We start from the raw sequence: 27961 nt of genomic DNA on the forward strand, positions 1-27961 counted from the left end.
ACAAAGGGAGATGTTGCAGGTTGTTTGGCTTTAAACTGAAAACCAGGCCTCTGAGTTTGATAAACATTGCAATGTATGAAGAGTGGCTTCGCTGCAATGAGGTGCAAAACTTTCCAGCCAGGAAAGGCCCACCACAGCAAAGATTAATCTTGTAGGAGAAATATACTGGTTGGAAGGGATGGTCTAGTGAGCTAAGAGTGGCAGAGGGCTGTTTTGTGGACTCCACATGGACTCTAACAGCTTATGCTCAAATAAATTTGTTAGTCTCTAAGGTGCCACAAGAACTCCTTTTCTTTCTTCTAATAGGATGTAGGCTAGAGAGAGACATGGAGACAGACAGCTTAGACAGGTGTTCTCTGAACACGATACTGAGTACGCTACTAAATAACAGGTAGGAAATCTGTGGCAAAGCCCAAGAATTCAAAAGCCATGACTCCCAATCCCCTGTTCTAAACCCTAAAAATATTCCTTCTCTCAAAGAATATAATATGAATCAGGACAGGAGTGTGCCTTTATCATCTTCCCTAACACAGTGACCCCAGATCCAGAAGTTCTGTCAAATACCAGAATAGGCAAAGATCAGATTTCTGGTGCCATATGAACATAAGCTATTGCTGACTCACTGGAACAGTGAGGTTCAACTTTTCTGGAAACATGCAGGCCACACCAAAATTCCATATAGCTTCATATTAATATAAAACAAATTGATGGATTAAACTTATTTTTTTCATAAAGTGGAACAAGGCTGAAACAGTCCCCATCCCTCATAGTGCAAAACTTCAGGATGACCTGTACTCCCAAATGCCTCCCAGCAGAGGATCTCAAAGCACAAACTAATTAAGCTTTGTAAAACCTCTGTGGGGAAGACAACTGGTGTTATCCCTTACTTGCAGATAAGTGACAGAGATACCGAGGGGTGAAATGAACTGCTTAATGTCAAGCACAGACTATATGGAACCAAGGTCAGCGGAGATTCACTGTAGCTGTGAGGCCATCATTCCCCTCCTTTTGCAAGGGACTAGCAGGGAAGCACTTATTGCAATGCATGGGAGGGTTTATAGTCTATAAAACCATGTAAGTGCTGTAACAACCAGGTTTAATAATCTGTTCAGTTTTCCCTATACTCATGGGCTTATTCTTAACTCAGTGGTCAGGCTGTGACTTGCTCTTCATACAGGTAGCTGGGACTTGGGTTAAGAACGAAGCAAGTTACTAAGACAGAAGTGAATATTCTTTAAATACCAAAGCTACCAGTGGGCATGTTCCATCTAGAAAAGAGATGCTCACGCCTTGCCAGAAACGTTCCAACCTCTAACTGAGAGGCAGCTATGCCACAGCCAAGCTGGCTCTGGAGAAAAGACACAACTGTTTGATCTCAGCTGTGTTACTACCTGTGTCACGCCAGAAAAGCTAAATGTACCACTAGAGCTCCGCCTACCCCTGATTTTTATTTCTCTTACTGAAGAATGAGTTGGTGAATGGCTGATGAAATGAGGGAAGCGGTGAGCAAGCGGGCACCCTCCCATAATCCCTTCTTCTGTTGGAGTGACTAAGCCTGGCACCATTTAAAGAGATGCTGCTTTGTAATAATGGCAACAGTATGAAAGTGAGCAATGGCCAAGTTCCTACCATTTGAAATAATAGGATGAAAATCTGAGCTGCAGCAAAGGCATTTAGAACCAAGAGCAAAATGCCCTTGCCTGAGAGCTCAGTGACTTGCTCTAATGTTCTTCACCTCTGCAGGGCTAACCGTCAGTTCTGAAAGACCCTCCTTAAACATAGGGACTTAGGGGGGATATTTTGGTTACAATGGGGCAGAAATGCAATAGGAACCTATGTGTTACAAGCGACTGTGAAAGGGGAAGCACAGTGCTGGGCATTTCTAGGGGCAAATAGGAGTATGAAGTATCAAAACTGAAGTAAATATTCACACTGTCCCAGACTCACACCTCTGTTTTCTGCTGTCACTAAGCTTGCAGGTAAATCCCAAATGTGCCATTTAAACAGGCTTTCACGATGTGCTGTGCCAGTTATCCGTTGCTCAGGGTGCTTGGAATGTATTGCATGGGATATGTTCTCCTCTAGGCTGGTGTGCCTTGTGTTAAGGGGCTGGTTAAGTGGGCTCTGCTTTACTCAAAATCTATTTGAAGACTGCAGTGATTCCTTGGGTTAATGCATGTGGCTTCTGACTGTGAACAAATACAGTATGTAGCAGCCTGATCTGTGAAAGGGGGTGCTGAAAACTGTGAATTGAGAGCAATAACTAACTGAGCATGTGGCCGTTAAGAATGCCACATGGTAATGAATGAGTGGCACTAAATTAGAGGACTGTTTTAATTGAGTTCATCAGATCAGATTGTTCAATGGCATATTACAATCTACAGGAATCAATAACCTAGTGACTTTGCATACTGGCTCAGAAGCCAATTCTCGGTTGAATTCCCTCATTGCCTATGGTAGCTAATAGCATAGGTAAGAAGAATATTAATAGTGGGGGATAACTTGTCAGAGGCCTTAAATTATTGAAAATGTACCTGACAACAAATCAGTTAAAAGTCAGCCATGTGGGCTTCCCCCGCAGTGTCTCAGTGTAAGATGGCAAGTGTAATGGGAGGGAAACCTTAGTCTTCTGAAATGACCTACTTGGTTGGTATAGGAGCAGTGTTTATGAGCTTTGGGTGTGAGGGGAGATGTACCCAACTAGAGCCGGTGGAAAATTTTTCTGTTGAAATTGTTTCTCAACAGAAAATTGGGTTTTCAACTAAAAAAGATTCACAAAAGATTTTTCTTTTAAATTTAGCCTTTTTTCGTCAAAAAGCTGAATGCCAGGGAAACTGAAATATTTTGTCTGAAAACCAAAATATTTAGATTCTGAAATGCTGCCACAGTGCCTTATGGGAATTGTAGTTTGAGCTCCTGCGGCTCCCATTCTTCTTTGTGGACTTCTCAGCAGGACTTCCTCTCCCAAGATGCACTAAACATTCCCTGGTCCGACTGTCATGATGTATGCCTCTCCTCACCAAGAAAGGGGACCATGGTGAGAGAGGTTGTCCAACCAGACAGCCTGGGCTGGAGAAGGGAATAGGAATATGAGCAACTGAACTCCAACTCTGATGAAGCACCCTGGTGTAGCACTTCCAAATCAAAATACTTCTGTTTTCAGCCAAAATATTTTGGATTTTGATTTTTATTCTCCTGACAAGTTGTAATTTTCCATGGAAAACGCTGACAAAAATAGTTTTATTTCATTTGCATAAAATTTCCATAGTGGGGGAAAAACCATTTTCTGATCCGCTCTTCAGCAGTCCTTCTCAGGTAGGACAGATGTAATGACAAACACATAGGGCAGCATTTTGATTTCTGTATCTCTCTTGTACTGGTGAGCAAAGGATCAAAAGCGGGGAAACTCTCCGGAGAGAAATGAGGCAGATTGGAATGAAGGAGGAGGTGGCAAGCAATCCAGTTTTTTCCTCGCTTCCTTTAAAATATATAATCAAATAGATTTCTGGTTGATAACTTGGTTCCACTCTTTCTTACCAGGGCTCTGCACAGGGCAAACATTCCCTGCTTACTGATCATGTACGACTGTCATAGGAGTCGAATTAGCAGATAGTGTGGTGAGAAAACATAGCATTTCCAGATGTGCCTTAGAACAGGGAGTTCTCACCTACTTATGTGACCAACTGTAGCATATTTCTGCTCAGAGGCACTTAGATGGTAAATGAATCATTTGACCGAATGGCTGCTGGCAAATCTAATGGGTCACTTCTGTCTGTTTATTGTGGGCCAAAGTCACCATTTTTGCTTTTTGTTATTGACCATAAAGTGCTAAACCTGTTCTTCCAAAGCTCCTTTTACATAAATCAAATACCACAACCAAAAACATGTCTCTCCCCCTCCTTCTCCTCCAGCCCATGGAAAAGTCTGATAGAAGATAATCAGCATGAAACTGTTGAGATTTTATAGAAATTACTGTAAAAATGCACAGTGTTTAATAGAAGTTTTCCATATTTTTGGACCATCATATAGAATTCTAGAGAGACATTTTTTCTAGTACATTCCATAGAATTACACAGATCTGTGTTTTGGAGGTGAAGGAGGTGGTACTCATTGCAACACTCTGGCTGCGGCCTAGGGGGAACAGTTGCTTAGTTTCTCCCTTTATTAAAGGGAAAAGTAAAAAGAAAAGTAAAAAAAATAAAGCCCCCAAAATTTGGCTTATGGAGTTTGGGTTCCTTGAATTGCAGCAGTGCTGTTGCTAACACTACTAAGCTAAGATTTCATGTTCACTGTTCCTGTCCATTAGGACTGGGATTGCCAAAGGGGCCTAAGGGAATTAAACACTCAACTTCCATTAAATTTAATTCCTCTGGAAATCCAAGTCTAAGCCTTCTATGGCTTGACTAATCCAGCTCCTGAGCACCTTGGGTGTGTTTTGAGTTATCTGAGTAAAGCATTCCTGGTCAGCACACATGTAAAATGTTGTGAATCATTATGATTTTACTTGAATAATTCAAAACGGGCTGGCTAACTTTGGTTGTAAGTTCAGCCTGAATGGAATCGGCTGGAGAAAGCAATGAGTAACCAGGGAACCCACTGCACAAATCATATTTCTTTGATAGCTATGTGAAACAAATAACTTGGGTGTTAGAAACAATCCAGGAATTGCTCTCCTCTCTGGTGATAAAAGGCTTGACTTGCTATGACCTATTAGTGTGGCGGCTGCCATGTAACAAACTGCATAGATAAAACAGTATCTAACCTCTGGGCTGGGATATTTTAGGTCACCAGCTTGTGGCTGGATCTTTGGCCCATGTTGCTTTGCTTTTGTTGGTCTGTACAGCTAATGTCTGAATTTCCACATGCTACAGAAGTTGCATTGCCTAGTTACTGTACACATGAAATCATGTCTCTGTGATGTGCCACTTTGGCTTGGTACTTTACTCACATCCATTTTCCCCCTCTGAAGTTACATATTTAGCATTCCCTAACTGCAATGCGGCTCAAATCCATCTCTGTGAAGATGAGCACTTGAACTTGATGGCGAGTGAATGATTGACGAGGTGCAAGTATTTTTGTGTCAAGGCTGTGCCGTGTCATTTGTTGAAAAAGCTATTCAGCTGAATGCTGTACTTGTCTGGAAGCTGTGCCAGTGAGGAATATGCCAGATTCCTGAAAAAATTGCTACTTGATATCTAGTGGCACCATTAGTGACACTTTGATGTTAATGAATAAGGGAGCACTTTCTGCTACGGAAATTACACTTTTAAGGGTCAGAAGAGGATACTTTATGTCCGTGCTACACAGTTGTCACTCTTAGAAACTTCCAGTTTTGCCTTAGATGATGTAGTGATTGTCTGAGGCTCACTGATGATCTGCAGAATACCATATGAAAAGACCATATGAAAGATGGCTACAATACATTAAATAATTCCCTGCTATGACTTTTCCATGTAGGCAATTGCTCTAGTTGTCACAGGAATTGTGACTGGGAGGCAGGAGTTGTCAGGGAGACAATCTCGATGTTAAGCTGTAGTTTGCAGAATGAAAAAAATTCAGAATTGCTGAGATAAATTGACTTCAATCTATAGTGAATACCTATAATGTTGCAAATATTCAGTAAGATTATTCAGTTGTCGAAAGCATTATGGGTTTAAGCCAAAATCCATTGACTTCAGTGAGCTTTGCGTCAGGCCCTAACTGAAGCAACTGGCAACTTTTCAAGCATGACCATTGTATATGAATTTATTAACAGGAAATGGAACAGCAAAATTTTAATGTCTCCTCCTGAATATAATTGGTATTTATTCTCATTTGTCAGGTTATGACACTTCCTTTCACATTTGAGTGATCTCCAATGGTTACCTTTTAATAAGATGACTTTTACCCACAGAGTATCTGAGATGTGAACATAAGAAACATGAGAATGACCATACTGGTTCAGACCAAAGGTCCATCTAGCTCAGTATCCTGTCTACCGACAGTGCCCAATGCCAGGTGCTTTAGAGGGAATGAACAGAACAGGTGATCATCAAGTGATCCATCCCGTGTCGCCCATTCCCAGTGGCCAGAGTGAGATTCTGAAACATATTTAGAATAAGAAATAATTGTGGTATTTGATTCCATTGTGTGGTGACTGTGGTTTTGTTTTGACTTGATAAGAGTGATTACTGCAATCTGATGCCAGCACCTCGGGACCATGTTTGTAGCTGGCATAGATCAGTACTGACTGACACCAGCTGAGGGTTTAACACTGAACTATGAACAGTGATATGGTGAGGTCTTAATCATCTGCTGCTATAGCTCAGTTTGTCGAAATGGAATATTCTGACCAGCTTTCTGACATCTCTGCATGTGGAGATGGGCTGTGAAGGAGAAAACCCTGTTTGAAAAGGACCATGTCCACCTCAAGTTAACTTTAAAAATACGACTTTCGTTACCTGCGTAGCATCTCCTTGATTATTACATCTGAATTCGTTGTTTAGATCCAGTTCACACTTCACCATTACGCTGCTTATTGGACTGATAGAAGTTGGAGATGTAAAAGGTTTCTTGGGTCACTCTGTCCATCTCACAGGGCCCGGTTCAGGATTGTTCCCTAGTACATTTTTACTGGTGCTTGTCTAGTCTTGTTTTAAGTGTGTCAAGCAGTGGGGCTTCCACCTCTTGCCTTGGGATTCTCTTCATGGACCTCACCAGTAAATCTCCTTGTCCTGCATTCATTTCATTATGTTGGGCCAGATTCTCCAGTCTCCACCGAGAAAACACATGAGAGAGCAAACTGTGCAGTTTTCCCTGGATCGTTCTGCAGGGGACCAGGATTTGCCCTCTTGCAGAATGAGCGAAGGTTTAACCCCAGTCCTGATGGATTTCCAAAGAGCTTCAGTGGAGGCCAGGGGTCATCTGTGCAGACTGATGGGCGTGGGGCTTCCCTTCCCTTCGAAGCTCCCCAGCACTGCAGCTCCAGTAATAGATCTAATCAGTTATCTTCAGGTATTTGTGTAGTGCCCCTCTCTGTAGTATCTCAGCATTGCAAGTTGTCTGGCTAACAAGAGCACGCAGAGAATGAAAGCACTGACTATGCACTGACTATGCATATCCATAGCCATTGCCATTCCATTTGATGAATGCATAATATGCTGGTTGCTTTGTATTGGGTGGGTTGGAAACAAAATTCATTAAAATCTTTTCACTGCTCTTGTTTTCAGAAAAAACAAACTAAATAAAACTCATGTTTTGTCTCCCCAAATTTGCTGGTGGTAACAGTGGCTAGCATACCAGTGTCAAAAATGGCAACAATGTAAGTGATTTTAAAAATAGACTTGTCTGAGTATGTTGGTTTGCTTAAAGGGACACTGTCCTTTTGGTTTTGGCCCAAGGTTTCTGTTTTGTTACCGTCAGCCATGCTATCTCTCTTCCAAGTTATCCTCCAGATTGGCCAGTCCTGCAATAGGTTCAATATTGTTTTACATATGGACAAACATTCTTTGAATATAGAGGCAATATGGTTTTATGAAACCTGTTAAATAGCTGATTCATTTGTCTGTGTCTGTTACCATGGAATTGCTGTGAAACTAGCTCTCTGTGTTGGTGTCGTAGTATTTAGTCCTCATGTTGTCAGGTTACCAGCCCTGAGTCCCAATAACCCTTTGAGAATAGAGCCCTGCTCTCTCCTTCTCTCCTCCAAGCTGCCCCACTGACTAGGAGCTTGCTCCTCTCCCCCTCTCCAAAATGGCTCCCACTCACTCGAAGCAGCACCGCAGAATGTGGTGCGGGAATGTAAGCAACACAGCCCCCATCCCCAAAATGGCTCTGCTCTCTGGGCACCCTTGAAGCCTGTAGTAACTGACAGGTTCAAAGGAATGAACTGAATTTTTAAAATGATAAAACTCTCCAATTTCCCCCACCAAAAAGCCCTATGGCCTGAGCTCCTCCTCTGCTTATAATTAACTTGGCCTGCAGCCCTGGCGCCTGGGGACTTTTGGTCATCACTCCTCCTCCACAGCCAATACCTTGAGGCTTGGAGCAAAGTGAATAAGAATCCTGCCACCAACCCTGGGAGTGGAGTAGCTGTCAGCATATGCGCAATCTGCCCAGCCATCTGATGGCAGCATCATCAGCCAGGCGGAGAGCTGCTAGCCCACCGTCGAAATAAGTCAGTGGGCACTCGTCAAGGATATGTGACATCACCGATTACGTCAATACTCTGACGAGTGATCACAAGGCACTACTGTTGCTGTGGTTGGCTGCTGACAGGTCCTCAACATGAAGCTGAAGAATTCAAAGCGCCAGTCCAATAGCTTGAAAGTCAAAGGATGGTGATACATTGGGGTCACAGTCAGATGGCACTTGACCAGGATTCGTCACCAAATTTGATCCACTGGTTGGATCATTAGCTTTCCCAGTCCAGGCTGGGTACTGACGGGGAGAGCGACATGTACGCTGCTCTGTTGCAGAGCAGCTGTGGGCTAGTAGTGACTTCAGCAGGGGGCAGATCGTCAGGAGGACTGAGTTCCATTCCCAACTGCCTTTGGCCTTGGGCAAGTAACTTAACTTTCCCAGTCTCACGTTCCCTGTATGTCATTCTCGCTCCCTTTTGCGCAGGACTTAAAGATCTGCAGATGCAAAGCACTAAGCTAATGCATGTCATGGTAACAGGGCAGCATGAAGAGTAGGCACTGTAGGACCATGACTCCCCCACCCTGACAGCTAGTCTCACAGTTAGTTTCTTCCCATTTCTCCCCCACTGCACACACACTAATTGCTTCCTTCTCCTCTTCTGCATTATTTCTGCAATGTCATTGCTGCTCTTTGACATATCCATCTCTTATATCAATTATCACTTCCATCTAGGCCCTCTGGCCTCTCCTTGGCCTGATTTCCACTTGTCTAGGCTTTTTTTTTTTTATTAATATTATTTTCTTGCTGCCATCATTTTCCTCCTGACTGAGAATCCTACATTGATTTTAATTAGGGCCACACCTGGCAAGCCGAGGTGTAATGAAGGTTTCCTCCAGCTCTAGCTAGATCTTGTCCACTTCACTTCTCCACAAACCTGACGCCACATTGCTCTGTGCTGGGATCCCATCGGATTTCACAGTCAAAGTCAGTCCAAACCTGGTCAGTATTTAAATGGAAGATCTGCTAAGGGAACCCAGAGTACTGCCATATATAGTAGTAGGTAGCCCTCTTTTTCTCCTAATTCACTTCTGTACCACCCCAGCAGGGCAAAAGGTCTTTGAACTGTGGCAAGTACTGTCTTTTCAAAGGAGATATCCACACGTAGTCAGGACTTGAGTTTTATATTAAAATCCGTCCCTCTATCCCCACCATTGTCCGTCCAGAAATAGCTAGAGTGGTAACTGTGCACTGTGCCTCTCTGCAGTTTCAGCTGGGTATGGTATTTTTTCTGTTGTTTTGTGTAGTGTTACTGTGTGCCTTTCACCCCAGAGGTAGCTGCATTTCAGTGACTGGGGAAAGGATTCCAGTGTTTTAGGATCTTTTGAGGTTAAAGTTGCAATATAAATATTTCATATGCAAGCAACGTTTACCCTTCAGTGATCTGAATGAGCCATTGCATTGTCCCCACTCAAAACATAAACACAAGAACGGGCATACTGGGTCAGACCAAAGGTCCATCTAGTCCAGTATCCTGTCCTCCGACAGTGGCCAATGCCATGTGTCCCAGAGGGAATGAACAGAACAGGTAATCATCAAGTGATCCATCCCCTGTCGCCTATTCTCGACTTCTGGCAAACAGAAGCTAGTGACGTCATCCTTGCCCATCCTGGCTAATAGCCATTGATGGCTCCGGATCCTCATGCTATGGTAAGATATATGATGTGTTTCCCTGGGGCCATATAAGAGGTCACTACAGCTCAGTGGTTCTCAATCCTTTTTCATTTTGAATAAATTTTGAATGGAGGTAGACATAGTCTGCCCACCCCCCAGAGGTCCGTGAACCACTGCTAGAACCACTGATTTGCCCAGACACCCATGACACCTAGAATGGGTTAACTGGCAACATTGGGTCCTTTGCACTATCCAGGATCATTCCCTTTCATTAGTATTTCAGGCAGAGAATCTCTCTTGTTTTATCTCATGGAAAATGGATGCAATTTAAAAAAATTAGACATTCGTTCACATAATGAATAAGCCTGATTTTATCAATTTGCAGCTCTATTTTCTGCAATTTGACAAGTTTAAATGGCATTCAAGTAGCTTTTTATGTAAGGTGTCACTCTGTTTCCTTACTAATGCCTGAGCAAGTACCTTGCCTATTGTCAGATCGTTAATTCTCTGTTATTAAGTACTCAGGTGCTTCTTCATTGAAAGTACTGTCAGTTGCTGGTGTGGAATAGTTTAGATTTAGAAGCCAACTTTTTAGATGGTCCTCTGCTTCTCCATACGCTCCACCTACTGGATGAGAATCTTAATTCCAAAAGTTGGATTTGCGGAGTTCCCCTCCCTCCCATGTCTTCCACCACTCCCCCAGCCAACCTGTTTAAAAAAAAAAAATCCCTGTGGGCAAAAGGACTCCACACACTAGCTGGCTCACCCATAAAAATCCTGTCCGACCTTCATTTGCACTTCACTAGTTAGTAACTTACAGTTGGGAAGCTGTTCAGTTTCTCGGCATTTAAAACATTTTCATTCTGAACTATGATGAGATAACGCTGCCTAGCTTACAGCTTAGTAGGGTTCAGCTGCTTGACTGACTTGATCTAACATGAGAGGAGGAATGGCCTCGTGGCTGAGGCAGTCAGAAGGTCTGAGTTAATTTCCTGGATCTGCCAAAGACTTCCTGTGTGATCCTGGGCGAGTTGCTTCAGTGTCTGTGCTTCAGATTCCCATTTGTAAAATGTGGATCATGTTACTTCCTTTCTCCCAGCTTTTGTCTGACTTGTCTACAGAGATTTCAATAGAGCCATAGCGATTTTATACCAGATGAAAATCCAGTTCTATCTCCACAAGTCCACGTTGGCTCAGGGTAGGGCTGAGCTGTTTCTGGTTGGCCCACTGGATCTAGACTGTTCTCAGTGGTAGCAGATGACAGAACAAGGAGTAATGGTCTCAAGTTGCAGTGGGGGAGGTTTAGGTTGGATATTAGGAAAAACTTTTTCACTAGGAGGGTGGTGAAACACTGGAATGCGTTGCCTAGGGAGGTGGTGGAATCTCCTTCCTCAGATATTTTTAAGATCAGGCTTGACAAAGCCCTGGCTGGGATGACCTAGTTGGGGATTGGTCCTGCTTTGAGCAGGGGGTTGGACTAAATGACCTCCTGAGGTCCCTTCCAACCCTGATATTCTATGGTTGTGGGTCATGATTCAGCTCTCCTTTGCCTGCCCATTAATCAGCAGTAACTCCACTCCAGTAAGGAAGTCAAACTGGTATAGAACCAGCATCTGTGTGAGGAGAATCAGGCCATATGTGTTTCATACGTGAAGCTTGACTCTAAGCCATAACCTCTGCATAGTTGTTTTGTATTATAGGCGGGCCAAATTCACCATTGATGTGACGTCACAGTCAATGGAGTTATACCAGGAATGAATGGGGCCTCAGGTGTTTAATTTCTTTGTTGCCCTCTGTCACTCTGACAAAGCTCCTTCTCTGCTGGTGAAGGTTACATGTCTTAGTTCCAGAGTGACAAGTACACTGCCAGAGTTGGGAGAAATGTCAAGCGCTCTATTTCCCCCAGGACGGTTCCCCACCAGAGCTGGGATTACACACTCTTTGCTCCACTTGGTCTCACTTCCTACCGTTTGTGTGACTGGGGGTGGGGAGGAAGGGATAGCTCAGTGGTTTGAGCATTGGCCTGCTAAACCCAGGGTTGTGAATTCAATCCTTGAGGGGGCCATTTGGGATCTAGGGCAAAAATTGGGGATTGGTCCTGCTTTGAGCAGGGGGTTGGACTAGATGACCTCCTGAGGTCCCTTACAACCCTGATATTCTATGATTCTATGACTGCAGCTCTAACAAAGGGACCCCTGCCTGGGAAAATGGAATGAGAACAGGATGGGTTGGAATCAGCAGTCAGTTACAGGAGTTTCATTCCATCACCTACATAATACATAAATATAGGGGACATGTGGTGTCTCAAAAAAAACCTTAAATTGGAAACCAGTCTGGTTAGGGTAGTAGTGACTAGAGCTGGCTGGGAATTTTTTCAATGAAACTTTTTTTCTTCTAAAAATGCTGATTCGTTGAAAATATAACAGTTTGTGAAACGGTCAATTTCAGTGAATCTCCCGACTTGAAATGTTTTTTGTGCGGGGGGGAAAATATCTGTTCTGACTGGCTTTTCACTTTGAAATTTAAGCTAATTACACGGGGGGGGGGGAGGTTAAAAAGTAAAAAGTTGAAATATAAACAAAACGTTTGGAAATCATCAAAACGTTGCAGTTGACCTGAACTGAAACATTTTTCGTTCACACACAATTTTGAGGTTTTGACTTTCTGCCTTGATTTGTGACAGTAAAAATTTGTGAACTCTTGAAAATATTAGCAGGTCAGGAAAATGGTTTCCCACCCAGTTCTAGTTGTGACTTCAGATCTGGGACTCTTTTTGGCTTTGCATTTTCCTTCCTTCGTAAACTATACCGTAAGTAATCTTGCAATGGGAACAAGTGCATGCAGATGTCAATATCATGGAAGTCCTCTAATGCCTGCATCTGCAGAGTGGCTTGAATGAGAGGCCAAGTTTTGTATCTAAGCGCCTGCTAATATTTTCAAGAGTTCACAAATTTTTACTGTCACAATCAGCTTATGTATGTTACAGTCCTATACCAGAGTCAGTTAAATTCCATTTGTTGCTCATTAGCTGCATAAGAATAAAGTTGCATAGGGCAGAGAAAACGTTTAGGGATATGCGTGGAGCATTTAATGGGGGAGCTGCTGTATCAGTCCTCAGTTAAACATCTATGTTCCCCCCCGTCCTTTTTACCCATAAAAACAGAGCAGGTGTATTAACATATTTCATCCTGAGAACCTCTGAAAATCAGTTGGTTCACATCCAGTTCTAAAGCTTTGGTACATCAGCTAGTCTCATTGGCTAGGAAAGTCAGATGAGAGTGCAGTGCGGACTGTAATTTACTGATGGGGCATTTTAAGAGCTTACAGATTAAGCCCCTAAAAGATGACAGGCAAAGAATAAAATTTGGAGAAATGAGAATTCCTTTTTCCACCTTTCTAGATGGACTAGACATAAAAGTCTGGATCCAAAGACTCCTGAAATTTGGATCTGGATCTGAATGGAATAGCTCAGACACCTTTTTAGTTGAGAGTGAAAAAATGCTTTCGCTCCACTTTATTTAATAAACTTGACTATCTGTTCTCCAGGGGAGCCTATCTGAGTACCATTATATAGCTAGGGAACTGTTGTGATTGTGTGCTACAGACTCACATGTTAGGGCGTCTGTCTGCTGGAGGCAACTGCCTTTCCAATTTTAGTTAAGGTGCAGCTTGTTATAGAAGAGAGGCACTCTGCTTTCTTATCGGGGCTTCACTTTTGTTCGTTCTTGTTTTGTTGGTTTTCCTCTTAACACAAAATCTTTCAGATTGAATGCAGACAGTTGGAAACATAAATAAAAGAGAGAATTTGTATTTCTAGGGTTGTGTACTTGTTTTTAAGGGTAGGTGGAATGCCTGGCTGGTGTATTAATTTGGATGAGCTATTTCTAATTTGGGATCTTAGATACTGAGGATGGTGACTTAGGTAATGTCATGTGATGTACAGTAAATTGGCAGTCTGATGTACCAAGTAATGTACCAACAAGATACATGAAGCAAGATATTTGAAATTATTCAATTTACTGAATAGGTGATATTTCGGAGATGCAACATACTTTAAATGTATCTGGCTCTTGCACTTATTGTTCACACCTCTTACGGTTTCGTTTTTGAGCAAGCACTATAAAAATGGCTTTGTCTTTTAAGGGAATTCTATCTTACTTTTGCTTTTTTGGCACTAGCAAATAATTGACAGCAGTGGAACAAAATCCTTAAGTACCAGCTTGAAACTGATAAGGAAACTGGCATATATTTAAAAAAAAAAAAAAAAAAAGTAAAACAGAGGCTCAAAGCTGTTAGTAGGAGATTTGTATCTCTCAGGACTATTTGAGCCTCAACATATGTGGATGTGGGAAGGGGATGAGGGTTCAAGCTGGTGGTGTGGGCTCTAGAGTGAGCCCTTGAGGGTTTCGGGAGAGGGCTCTGGGTTGGGGCAGGGGGTTGGGGTATGGGATCTGGGCTGGGGGTGCAGGCTCCAGGTGGGGCCAGAAATTAGGGATTCAGGGTGCAGGAGAGGGCTCCAGGCTGGTGCAGGAGGTTGGGATAAGGGGGTACGGGCTTTGAATAGGGGTGTGGGCTCTGGGCTGAGGATGAAGGGTTTGGGGTGCAGGAGGGGACTCCGGGCTGGGGCAGGGGGTTGAGGTGTGGAGTCCTGGCGGTGCTCACCATGGCTCCCATGGGCAGCCAGGGAGGCTCCATGTGCTGTCCTCGCAGGCGCTGCCCCTGCAGCTCCCATTGGTTGCAGTTCCCAGCCAATGGGAGCTGCGGAGCTGGCACTCGGGGTGGGGCAGCGCCCGTAGCCTCCCTGGCTGTCCATGCCTTTCTGGGAGCTGTGTGGAGCCAGGGTAGGCAGGGGCCTGCCTTAGCCCCGCGCCCCCGCTGTGCCACCGACCGGACTTTTAACAGCCCGGTCGGTGGAGCCGACTAGAACCGCCAGTGTTCCTTTTCAGCCAGGCGTTCCGGTCAAAAACTGGACACCTGGCAACCCTAATCTGTGAGGATTAGTTATATGTACAATGCTTTAAGACCCAGGGCTCAGCTGGAGTGAGCTTGGGGCTCTGATTTCTAACTTTCCCACTTCCCTGAAACAGCTCCCAGTATAATTTACAGCAGCCTAAATGGCTAAATGCGGAATTGTAAGTTAGGAGACCTGGTTTCCTTACCCAGCTAAGCTGCTGCTCTGCTGTTTGACCTTCTGCCTGCTCTGCCAGCCAAGGAAAGGCCTTTGCAGAGAGTGATGTAAAGCTGCCTACATCCAACTGGAGTAGGGGCCAAAAAGCTGACCTGAAATGTACTGTATAAATACTAAACATCGGCATAACTTGTTTTCCGTCATAGTTTTTCACAGCTTTAGGTTGTTCTTAAAGCATCTTTAACTCCCCGTATGTAATGTATTTAGGCCCAGGCAGTGTGGTGAGTCAACAGCACCTGCTTTTGGGGATAGTTACTGAGTTAGGGTCAGGCTTGGCTAGGAATTTTTTAAAGTTTCATAGCCCTCTGGAATAGGAAAAATGTACTGTTCACTTAAAAAGTTAACACTGGATAATTTAGTGCTAATTGGATGGACAGATTTATTTTTGGTGCAGAGGGAAATCTTAATGCTAGACACACAAATTCCAGTGAAACAATTTGTAAAATCAAATTGCAACTGACAGCACAGCATTTGCCTCTAACATTTACCCACATAGCAAATTACTTTTCCCACATCTGCCCTCAGCTTGATCTTCTCCTATGATAGGAGATTGCAATGGGAGGAGATGGGCTAGGACTGGGATTCTGTTCTGTGGAAGCCCTTCTTCAAAAGGAATGGCCACGGCATGAATTCACTTAAAACATCAGCTGATTTTGTGTCAATGTCATGGAAAGTATTGTGGCCTACATTGTGCAAGCACAGCAATCTGATCCAATTAATGGATCTGTCAGCACAGATTAATTATAAAACAGACAGCCTCCCTTGGATGTTAGGGTGCTGGTGACCTCTCATCCAGAGAGGAGTAAGCTGGGTTCTAACGTGGCTGGTGTGAGCACTGGGGCACAGGACTTTATCCCATTTAACTAACCAATTCCCTAGGTACCTCTTGGAACAATTTTAATCACTTTTCATTTGTGAATACATTGGAAATCTGTAATACTGAACTAATTGACATCTCTGAAATCTGTTTCTCGTCCTAGATTTCACTCTATATCAAAAGAATTTGTCAGTCTAATCATCAGCACATTATCTATCATTATCTTCATTAGTGAACCTTTCCTACCGTAACTTACTGAGCTGTAATAGCATAGACAAAGTTACATTCTGCTAAGCCCTCCTCCGCACTGCCAAATTCTAGTCACTGGCAAAGCAGGGAAATTTGGTCATCTCCCTCTTTTGCACTCCCCACCCTTGCAATATTTACAATTGAACTTAACGCTTGTGAAAGGTGCCAAATTAGTGGCACAATTTGTCCACAGAAGAGGTCCCCGGTACATTGAGTGGTGGATTAGGTGATACCTTTAGTTATTCTTCTGTAACTTTTTTATATTTGAAGACTGGGTCCCATGTGTTAGGTGCTGTATAATCAGAGTGAGAACCAGTCCCTGTCCCGAAGAGCTCACAGTCTAAACAGACGAGGTGTGGAGTGTAAATGGAGGCATGGGGAGGTGAAGTGACTTGCCCAAGTCAGTGACTGAGCCAGGAGTAGGACCCAGGCTCCTCACTCTCAGTCTGGTGCCTTTTCCACTAAACCATGCGACCGGCCCATGTGTCATTACCTATGTCAAGGTTCCTTCCCCACTCTGAACGCTAGGGTACAGATGTGGGGACCTGCATGAAAAACTTCCTAAGCTTATCTTTACTAGCTTAGGTCAAAACTTCCCCAAGGTACAAAATATTCCACCCTTTGTCCTTGGATTGGCCGCTACCACCACCAAACAAATACTGGTTACTGGGGAAGAGCTGTTTGGAAATGTCTTCCCCCCAAAATACTTCCCAAAACCTTGCACCCCACTTCCTGGACAAGGTTTGGTAAAAGCCTCACCAATTTGCCTAGGTGACTACAGACCCAGACCCTTGGATCTTAAGAACAATGAACAATCCTCCCAACACTTGCACCCCCCCCTTTCCTGGGAAATGTTGGATAAAAAGCCTCACCAGTTTGCATAGGTGACCACAGACCCAAACCCTTGGATCTGAGAACAATGAAAAAGCATTCAGTTTTCTTACAAGAAGACTTTTAATAGAAATAGAAGTAAATAGAAGTAAAGAAATCACCTCTGTAAAATCAGGATGGTAGATACCTTACAGGGTAATTAGATTCAAAACATAGAGAATCCCTCTAGGCAAAACTTAAGTTACAAAAAAGATACACAGACAGAAATAGTTATTCTATTCAGCACAATTCTTTTCTCAGCCGTTTAAAGAAATCATAATCTAACACGTACCTAGCTAGATTACTTACTAAAAGTTCTAAGACTCCATTCCTGGTCTATCCCTGGAAGAAACGGCATATAGACAGACACACAGACCCTTTGTTTCTCTCCCTCCTCCCAGCTTTTGAAAGTATCTTGTCTCCTCATTGGTCATTTTGGTCAGGTGCCAGCAAGGTTACCTTTAGCTTCTTAACCCTTTACAGGTGAGAGGAGTTTTACTCTGGCCAGGAAGGATTTTAAAGGGGTTTACCCTTCCCTTTATATTTATGACAACCTATATTCCAGAAATGGTTGCGCTTCCTGGTGGCTGAAAAACAAGTTGTTAATTCTATTCAATAACTCCTATGTTGTAAATGATGACTGTGTATTGTTTGTAAACCATCATTTCGAGACATTGCTACAGTATTGACACAATTCACTGTTCTCCCAGGCATATCTGAGTCATGCCCAGCACAAGCCTGCATAGAACATTCATCTGTTTATTTAAATGTACCAATTTCTTTAAAGTTCATGTTGTTGGTAGATTCGGTGTCCTATAATAACGTGGTATAAATGCACACACCACATGGCTCTATAGGGATACTAGTAGTGACAGCTTCCCCATCACATCTGGCTTGCCTAATATTGAATATTCTCTTAAACCAAGTCCCCCTGAGGGCTCAGTTGTGTCTCGGGGAAACACAAGGGAGAGAGCCAGCCCACAGTAGAGTCATGCCGGCTGCTCTACTTCAGGGGATGTTCTGCGAGCCAATGTGTAAGGGGGTGAGACTGTGGTCTTATCTCCTCCCTGCCCCCCATCCCATTTCATTCCATGACCCCACATCTCCCCTAGCCCCCTTGGCAGTGACCAGTGCCCACTGGGGCATGAAGAAGGAATGGTTGCAAGGACTGTGATTGTGCTGCCCTCCCACCACGTAGGTGTGCAAGGGAGCTCAGGACCCTCTGTGTGATGGCTGGGAACAGTCTGACTAGTTTGACTAACTAGCACGACTGTCACGACTAGCACCAAATTTCCTGGTGCCCTGTGCAGTTGCGTGCTGCTCCTGCCCCGCCTCTTCCCCAGGGCTCCTGCCCCTGCCCCTGCCCCAGCTGCATGCTGCTCCAGCCCCACCCCTGCCACACCTCTTCCCCAGGGCCCCTATTCCTGCTCCACCCCAGCCCCTCCCCTTCCTGCCCCTGCTCTGCCCCAGCCCCACCCCCACTCCACCCCTTCCCCAAACCTCCCTGCCACTGCTCTGCCCCAGCCCCACTCCACCCGTTTGCACATTTATGCACATTAAATTTCATCTGCCACCATGTTGCCTGGTCCCCCAGCGTGTTTCAGTCCAACTGGAGTAACTCGCCACCCACTGTGGGCTGAAACAATTCTGTGGTGTTGGCAAACTTTGCCAGCTCACTGTCCATGTCCTCCTCCATGTTACACTGAGGCCAGTGAGACATTGGGCTCTGCAAACCAGTCTGCACTTTCTCAGAGAACACGTAAGCCAGGCAGCGATGGGGAAAGGAACCAAGTAAGAATGCACCATTAATATAGTGTCACTTTACTGTAGAACACTTCTGTATGGGAAAGGCATGTTCACAGTGACATGTTCCCTTTTGATGGCTGGTTTTTAATATTTTATTAAACCAGACTAGTTCAGAAACATAAATCAGCCTTTTACTAAAGTGATTTTCTAGAGCAGACTTGGCATAATACGCGTAGGCTGGGTCCAGCCAGTAAACTGTCAAATTCCCCCCCACCCCATTTTCACTTCTTTAATAAGCTAAGACACATTGCTCTTCTGCCTCAAGGCATCCCGGGAAACCAGGGATCCCATGTTCGTGAACTGGTACAATGACAGACATTTCCCCTAAGATTAATCTAGTGAGGCTTTACTGTCTTTCAACTGGTCTAGGGGGGAAAAAAACCTGCCTTGCCTCAGTGCACAAAAGTGAAATCGTTCACAGCTGTTTACAAATATCTATGTATTAAAAACATTTTGGATTAGATGAAGATTGCATGATGACCCAGCATGAGTGCATTGCTTTGATTATAAAAACCCTAATGCAAGATGTACATTGGAATATAACAAGTCTTTTATTGTAAAATTAATTCCATCAGAATTTGAGTACCTTCCTAGTATGATAATTTCCATAACAATATTGCAGTCTCTTGGTACACAAACTGCCCTTCCCTAATAGAGGGAACATTGTTAGAAAAATAATGGTGAGATTTACCTAATACACATGCTTTCTTTATGACCACTTGATTAGCTGTGGGGCATTTCTCTAACCCCCTCAGGTTGTGCCAGTTAGCTTATGCTTGAATTAAGAATGCTGAGATTTTTACCTCTTCCTCAGAAAAGTTTCTAACTCATTCTTTCTCCACCACTGAACAAGAGTCGGCTAAACGTGGCCCCAACTGACCCAGAATGTGGGGTACCAGTGGAATGCAGAGGACTAAAACCCAATCTCTTGCAATCCCTTAAAAAACCCTTGATGTGGCTCCTTCGAAGCACGGACCCTGGATCAGCTGGTCTATTTGATCTTGCCTTAATCTGTCACCAAAAAGAGATCTTAAATTCAGATTTCTGATTTTCAGTACCCACCCCCCAAGTATATTACATGTCAACATGCATTACATATGTTTTATATGGTATAAAATACAACACACCCTCCAGCAAGAAATTCACATACTGTAGCTTTCCTGCATGAGCAGAAGTGATCACAAATGATAATTTGTTAAAACACCCTGTAAAACTTTGTTACACAAACATTAAGTTTCAGCGACAGCAAAATTATATCAAGGAGGAAAAGTTTTTCCCTATTTGAATTCTCCTAAGTGTATATCTCCCACCACTTGAGTACATTTTATCAGTTCCTTATCCTGAAATGCTGTAGTGTCCATGAAGGGGCTGGAGGTGGGTGAGGATCCGTGACTGCTGGAGAAGTGGGAAGGAGTCTGGTTGGCTTTGTAAAGCCATGGTTTTCAGGCTATTGCTTGTTGCCCCCAAAGGGTTTTCCAGCAGTTGGCTATGGAATTATGAGCCTGTCCCAGGTCTTCTGCTGAAACAGATTCTCTTGGCTATTTAGAACCGAGTCCTCATTAAATGCCAGGAGCATCCTATAAAATATTGTCCTAGTTCCTTTAATGCCTTTCTTGAAGCACCACAGGAACAAGCAGAAAGGAGTCTGAGATGCATCAGGATAGGATTGATGGCAAGTGGGTCACAATACAGAGTCACTGTCTGAGAAGCCATCTGTTGGGGTTCAGGCTCAAACCTGTGATCCCTATTTCAGTCTCTCTGTGGGCACTTGTAAGTGAAAGACCTATACCTGCACGTCACTGAGTGGAGCCACTGCAGTCTTCCCCACTTTTAGAGTGGACTGACCAGGCTACCACACCCCCTGTTTACCAACTGTATTTACTACCAGAAGGTCCATCTGGATTGGATCTGTGCTGTAGAATCCTCTCTGGGAGCTGTGACCCAAGCTGGTAAAAAATAGTGACAGAAAACAGCTTCTTTGCAACAGTATGTGATTTATTTATCCCAAAGAAATATCACAAATGGAGAGAAGTGGATTAAAATAACAAAAACCTACATGGATATTGTCTTACCTAAACTGGCAAGGACAGGCTAAGGTTAAGTAGGTTTCCACTTAAGCAAGAGACCTCCACTCTCCTGCTCCCCCTCCCCGCAAGCATTGGGGCTGGGTGAGAGGGGTTTGCTGCCTCTGAAAAACTGACACTTCCCTCTCCTCCTACCTCCCCACTCTCAATGTGACCCCATAACTCTCAGGCTATCCCTTCCAAAGACTTTGTTCAAAATTTCAGTTCTTTTGTGTGACTTTGGGGTACTTGAAATCCACACTCCAATTTTTTGGATTGGCCCCAGTTCTAGCTCCAGCTATCCTCAGCTGGCATATAATACCTTGAGGATTGTTTCCAGCTGGTGCAAGTGCATTAGAGTAGCAGTAGCCTAGGGCAGAGAATCAGGAAGCTGTAACTGGTGATTGGTTCACAGCTTTTCTTCCCTTGAGATCCTCTGTTTGGGGAAGAGAAACAATCCTTTGTTACTCTGAAACCAATGCTTTGCTAGTTGCCCCTTGGGTTCAAGGAGAATCAGTTAGGCTCCCATCCTGCTCTTCCTGGAGGTCACACAGCCTGACAGGGAAGCAGGCAAGGGAGTAGCCGGAGGTACTCTTTGCTTCCACCCCTGTAATGAAGGAGGCAGCCAATGGTGGAGCTGCTAAGCAGCTGTAGCAAGGAAGGGAGCAGTGTTCAGTGATCCCAGCAGAGCTGCTGCTAGAGGGCACTGCTTCCTCTGCAGTCCTATCTCCTACTGGTAGCAATAGAGCGGTTTTGAGCCCTTCATTTTAAAAGTCACATGGCATGGTTCAAGATGCATGTTTTCAATGTGTGAACAAATACAAATGTTTTGCCATTGAGGGTTTCAATTTAGAGTCTTGAAGAATACAGTTGGCTACAAGCTGGACATCACTGATCTAAACAATATTCATCAGAGCTCACATTTCACTAGACCAGGAGAGTGTATTGTTTGTTCCTTATAGATTTTATAAAGTAGGTCAGACATAGCTTTTCACATGTAAAACACCTAACTCACATTAGAGAGGATTGTATGCCATAAGCATGACAAGGGGTGCTTTATTAGGATACTCTGCAGATTGCTTATGCTAGACCCAGTGAACTTCATAAATATCTGGCATCCTGTTCTAAAACACAATGTACCAAGTAAAACCACATGAACAGTGATTCACTGCAGTCTATAGATTTTTACTTTGCAACTCAATGAAGGACATACTGATAGGGTAATAACCTCTTCAGTGCTTCTGTACACACAGCAACAGGTCAGCAATGCAAAACTCAATCACAGCTGAATTCTGTCCTTGGGTGCAGCTATCTAACTCCCACTGAAGTCAACAGGAAGTGCATTCATGCCTCTGAGGACAAAATTTGTCCCTGGAAAATATCATAATTTTGGTATCACTCTTGTCCCCAACCTCACATCTATTCACATCCCTCTTCCTTTCAAAATGAATGTGAAATGTGTGCACAAATCCCCTAGGCACCTTAGAAAATCCTACGATTAAAAGTTCTTTGTCATTACAGTATCCAGGAAATACTCCCATGTCATTCTAACTCTACCATACCGTGTCGTATTGCATAAGCGATAGCCTCAGCTCTCCCAACATGAGAGGGGACATTGAGTATGTTCAGATAATCAAGGATTCAGATAACCATGGTAATTTTCGATGGTGTCATTAGTGGATGGAAGGGACAGGACCCTGTTTTTGGATAACCTGGTGTTTCAGAGAGAGTTTGGATAATCAAGGTTGTGCTGCTTTGAAGTGTATCTATATTTCACCTGGCTCTTCAGTAGTGAGACTCAGACCTGTATCTAGGTTTGGGTTCAGAATCTCCCCTATGTTCACAGCAGTGTGGATGTGTCATTTTCTTTTGGCCCCATTTTGAGGCTAGGGAAGCTTTGGGGTTTTTACTCCAAATGCAAGAATATATTTAAAAAAAATCTGTTGCTTCAAGTTGAGGATTTTGTGGCTCTGTGAGCTTGCTGTGGCATTTAGAGTTGACGTGCTGGAGGCTTTGGCAGCTTCACCATTTTATGGCTGCAGAAATAGTTAAAAGTAATGACCAGGATTGGGCTTTGCCAGGAGGTGACGTTAATGCAAACCTTTCATCTCCTTTGCTCGCCCAGGTGTCTGAAAGGCCATAAGAAGCACTTCTTACCATGTATGAACTGTGAAATTCATTTGCAAATGGCACAATTGAGTGGGTCTAGGGTAGCCATCTTGATAAAACGTGACATTGTCGTAACAGTGTTAGTTTCCAGCAAGAGGGTGGCCACTATAGCCATACGCTTGGAAATGCCAGTTCTTACTAAACACAAAGCTACTATGCAGGACCCTCCTAGAGACTAGAAAATGTACAGGCATCTTTTCTGGGGGGTCACATTCATCTGGGTCCCCATAAGACCCCAAAAGTGTGAAAAGTCTCATCTTCCTCTCCCTCCCCCATGAAGATCCTGCCACCATGGGCAGCTCCAGCATGGTAGGGAGACACCATCTGTGTGAGGAGTCCCATACGGTATGATGATCCACCACTATATGGAGTGCTGGCCCCAAGGGAAGGAGCCCACCAGTATGGGGAGCCCTGGCTTGACTGAAGGATCCTGCCAAGGTGGAGATCTCCTACACCTATGAAGATCTGGCCAATGTGGGGAAGCGTAGTTCTGGGTTTCTCAGGATGGTCTAAAGAGTCTGATAACCTTCCAGTGTCCATGACTGACCTGGTGTGCCAAGCCTATCCAAAAATCCAGAAGTGATCTTGTAGGAACACTTTCTTTTGAGATTTCCAGTCAGTTTTCCAGAGTAAAGGGATAAGTCTGGATATACTTTTAAATAGGCATCTAGAACCATCCATATATTTATCATCTGAATGGAATCTCTGGAGCATTTGATGTTCATCCATTACTGACATAGATACCGTAAGGGCATTGTATCCACTGGCTTTCACTACGAGAGCATTCCAGATCTTCCTAAAATCCTTCTGTATCTCCCACTTGATTTATTGTACAGGCCCAAAACCTGTCGTAAGTACTCTGGAAAAATTCCTCTTGAAGCCAAAGGGATTTTTGCCCTTGTATGGACTGCAGAGAAAGCTCACAGGGGCCTGATACTGCTGTAATTGAAGCCATAACAAAATTCCAATTGATTTCAGTGGTGCGGGAGAGGGCCTGTGTAGAACAAGAGTCATCCCTTTTGGTTTCCACGTATTCACTAACTATTGGGCTGATCCAAAGCCCTCTGAAGTCAGTTTGAAGGCTGCAATGGTCTTTGGACCAAGCCCTGCAAGAGGAGATGCCCCTCTCTTGATTAGATGCACGAATAAGGCATGACGACTAATGTGTATGCCTCAGAACAGGGGCTGATTGAGCATTGCCCCTGTTGTAGCTTCAGAGCTGAAGTCACAAAGTACTGTCCGCTACAGAGTGTTCTGATTCTAGTCTAGCAGGTAGAGTTTCTCCTTTTTAAATGTAATCCCATCAGTCATGGGATAGGAAACATGAGCATGGTGACATAGCTCTTGACAGATAGGAGTGATAATTTTGGTGGGATAGAAGAGGTCAGAGTGGAATGGAAATGGAGGGAAATTATTTTAAGCAACCTTGCATTGATCATCCATTGCTGTATAAAGACACTAATGGGGCACTTCTGATACAGAAATGGGGTAGAGGTGGGGAAGGATATCACACTGAAGACTTTATGGCTAGGCATTTGAGAGACATGTCTGCAAAAGACCATATTATGGAATCACTCAACAGCATGCCTGTAGTTAAGGTCACAATTACTACTGTAGGTCAACATTTCACTTCCTTACAGCTGAAACAGTCATTTCTCATTTGAGGAAACTGTCTCCCTCTTGCATTAAATACAACTTTTAAAAATACTTGAAAATAAACTTCAGATCATTTTATATCCTACACTCATGAGGTTATGTAAATATTCCCATCACATGCTTCATATCTAACCATTTAGTTAAAAGAATACATGAATGATTCATAGTACTCCTATACATAATGCATAATTAAATCATGGACTGATGGAGTGGAATTTATTAATTGTGAAGACACATGTGTTACCATGATACTAATTTATTTCTTTCAATTTTATTGGCATATTGCTCACTCGTCTGTGATTGCCTGCTTTGTTGCATTACCCCGGAACAGTAATGTGTTGTTAAAACAAATTATCTGGACATTTGGATAGGCTGTTTGTTCACTGATGGGAACAATATGTATTTAGCAAAAAGACTTAATGTAAATTATTATATATGCAGCATTATCTTAACATTGTACCATTGCATTAAAGCAGCTCTGATGAGCCATATTACCCTCCTATAAAGGCAACAAATTTAAAAAATAAGTCTCTCAAAAGAGGGACCAGAAATGTTGCAGCAATATCACAGAAAATGAACTTTTGAAAAATCACACGATGCATTATTATATCATAAACTTCTATAACTAGCTAACTCAGGAATCTACAGTATTTGATTGTGCTAGGTATCTCCCACAACTTAGAAGATGGATCAAAAGTTGTCTCAAATGAGCACCTGCAAAAATTGATTGAGATGGAAATTAACTAAGGGTTCTTGAACAAAATTGTATGAGAAATCTTTAAAGTGTAGCACATTGACAAGGTATTTCAACCTTCTCCAAAATCCTACTCCTGCCTAAATGCTGTCCTTGTTTCCTTTCATGTCCCTCCCTGCCACCTTTGCTCTACCAGTAATACCAGTCCCACCACTTCTTGCATGGAAGGAGGAAATGACTGTCTTGCACCATCCTTTATGCCTCTGTTTAGTAGGGATGCGGTGGATTCTCCATCACTTGCAGGCTTTATGTCAAAACTGGATTTCTTGCTAAAAGATAGCACAGAAGGTATGGGCTTGTTGCAGAAATTATTGGGTGAGGTTCTTTGATCTGAATTGTGCTGTATTAATCACCACAGTCTCTGTATGGTGGAGACGGGCAGAGACAACAGAAGGGTCTGAGCTGGAGCTGAGCAATTCTTTGAATCCAGACTGTGGAGGACATGAGAAATCCATGTGTACCCACTTCTGCCATGGACCTTATCATCATTCGTGAGGATGCATAGTCAACATACAAGGGCATACAGGGCTAGTAGATACCTATGGGCCCACACAGAAGAAGGTCAAGATTTAATCCAGTGGGCTAATGGATTTGGGAGGGCAGGGGAATCTTCACTACCTGGCTAGTTGCTTTAATTAGCAACAAGTGCCAAATACAAGAATTTAGGCTTATCCTCAGTTCAGCTTTGGTAACTGTAGGCTAATATTGAATTAAACTGTGGTAGCCTATTTCCTCTTTGCACTTTTTTATCCTACCTTCGATTCAGAGAGTTTGAGGGCAGAAGGGACCATTAGATTACCTAGTCTGATCTTTTACATATTACAGGACATTACATTCCACCCACTCACCTCATACTGAGTCCAATCATTTTGTGTTTTTGGCTAAAGAATATCTTCCAGAAAGGCATCCATCCTGTCTTGTTTGGAAAACCTCAAGAGGCGGAGGAACCACAGCTACTTATTTGTTTGCCTGGACCTCCCTTCTGTCTGTCCAGCTATTATACCTGCTGCAACTGGGATGGCAGATTTGTGATATGATTGGCATACTCTGTTCTAGAAGCCCCACATCTGTCACCATCAAACTCACTCAAAATCCATGGTGCTGAAGATCCTAAAACCGCTTATCTACCTGGTTCTTCTGTACTGTACATATTTCTTCCTTTCATTATGGACCAAATTTTGCTCCCTCCTCTGAAATTGCAGAGCATCTTGCCCCAGAAGAGCCAGTGGAGAAAGGTGGGGTGAGATTTGATACCCATGCATGGAGTCTCTTCTCTCTACTTTCATGGGTGCTTCCTGCCTCTCATCTCTCCGAGAGGCTTGGTGAGTGCCAGGAGAGGAGTGGCAGTGGGGCTGATGAGTCCACAACTATGTGGATTTGTTGGTCACAAGTAGTAACTTCTCTGGGTTTGTAACTTTTAGCCTCCAAGATCAGGGCCCTTGTAGTGCTAGGTACTGTACAGACTCACAGGAAGAGACAGTCCCTACCCCCACAGAGTTTACAATCAAAACAGAAAAGACAATGAAAATACACGAGAAAAATACTGTCTCTCTTCTATAAGTGGAGAACGGGGGCAGAGAAATGAAGTTGACTGGTCCAGTAGTCAGTAAGCTTCATTTTAGGAAAGCTTAAATGATTTGGTCATACAGGAAACCTCTAGCAGAGCCTGGAATTGAACCAGATCTTCCAAGTCCTAAACCAGAGCCTTAACTATGATGCTGTCTTTTGAAGGAGGGGTGCCTGGGCTGCAGGAGATAAGAGCTGGAAAAATATTACTGCCACTGTTTCTGAGATCTGAAACCTTCAGTATAGTCCCAGATAAAGAAAACAGTCTGTGGCAGCTTCCTGAAATATGGAATCATTGTTCTAATTCTGATTGTAACTTGCCTGATATGAAACCTGGTGTCAGCCAGTAGATTGCTAGAACTTCAGCTTATCATCAAAAACTCATTGATTCATATTTACACAGTATACAATTATCTGAGTTACTTTTATGAGCAAGCTGATTTCTGATTTGTCTGAGCTTCAGAACAATACCATCTCCAGGCTTATCAGCATGCCCCTTTTCAATAACAGGATGATGAGTACCTTTCACTGTACTGAACCAGGACCCATCAGATAAAATGTACTCTCTACAGTATATTAGTCATTCAGAACAACAGGGAAAAAGTCACTGTAACCAAATTGCCAGAAGATAAATATTTTCTGCTTTAGAATTAATCAGCTCAATTCTTCATTAAGAATTATCTCTGCTTCTTGTTTTTCTTGCCCAGCAGATCATTAATCACCTTGTATCATATTATTATTATTAAACTGCTGTTAAATTAACCCTGCAGATTTTTTAAAACTGTGGGCCAGATTCTCAGCTGCTGTAAATGGCCATAACTCCAGGAGGATCTGAGAATCTGGGCTTGTAGACTTTATTCTTCAGCAGTTTCAAAAAGTCTCTGGCCTTTCTCATGCATTTTATATGCTTAGCTATGTTCCCCATGCATCATACTGTGTCATCAGACTAGCCTTCTTGCTAGGACAACTCAGCGTAAAACACGAGCTCTTGTGGAGAACCACCAACTTGATTCCTTTAGGGAGCTATTGAA

This window comes from Lepidochelys kempii, chromosome 7 (assembly GCF_965140265.1).
Source record: "Lepidochelys kempii isolate rLepKem1 chromosome 7, rLepKem1.hap2, whole genome shotgun sequence".
NCBI classification, from domain to species: domain Eukaryota; kingdom Metazoa; phylum Chordata; order Testudines; family Cheloniidae; genus Lepidochelys; species Lepidochelys kempii.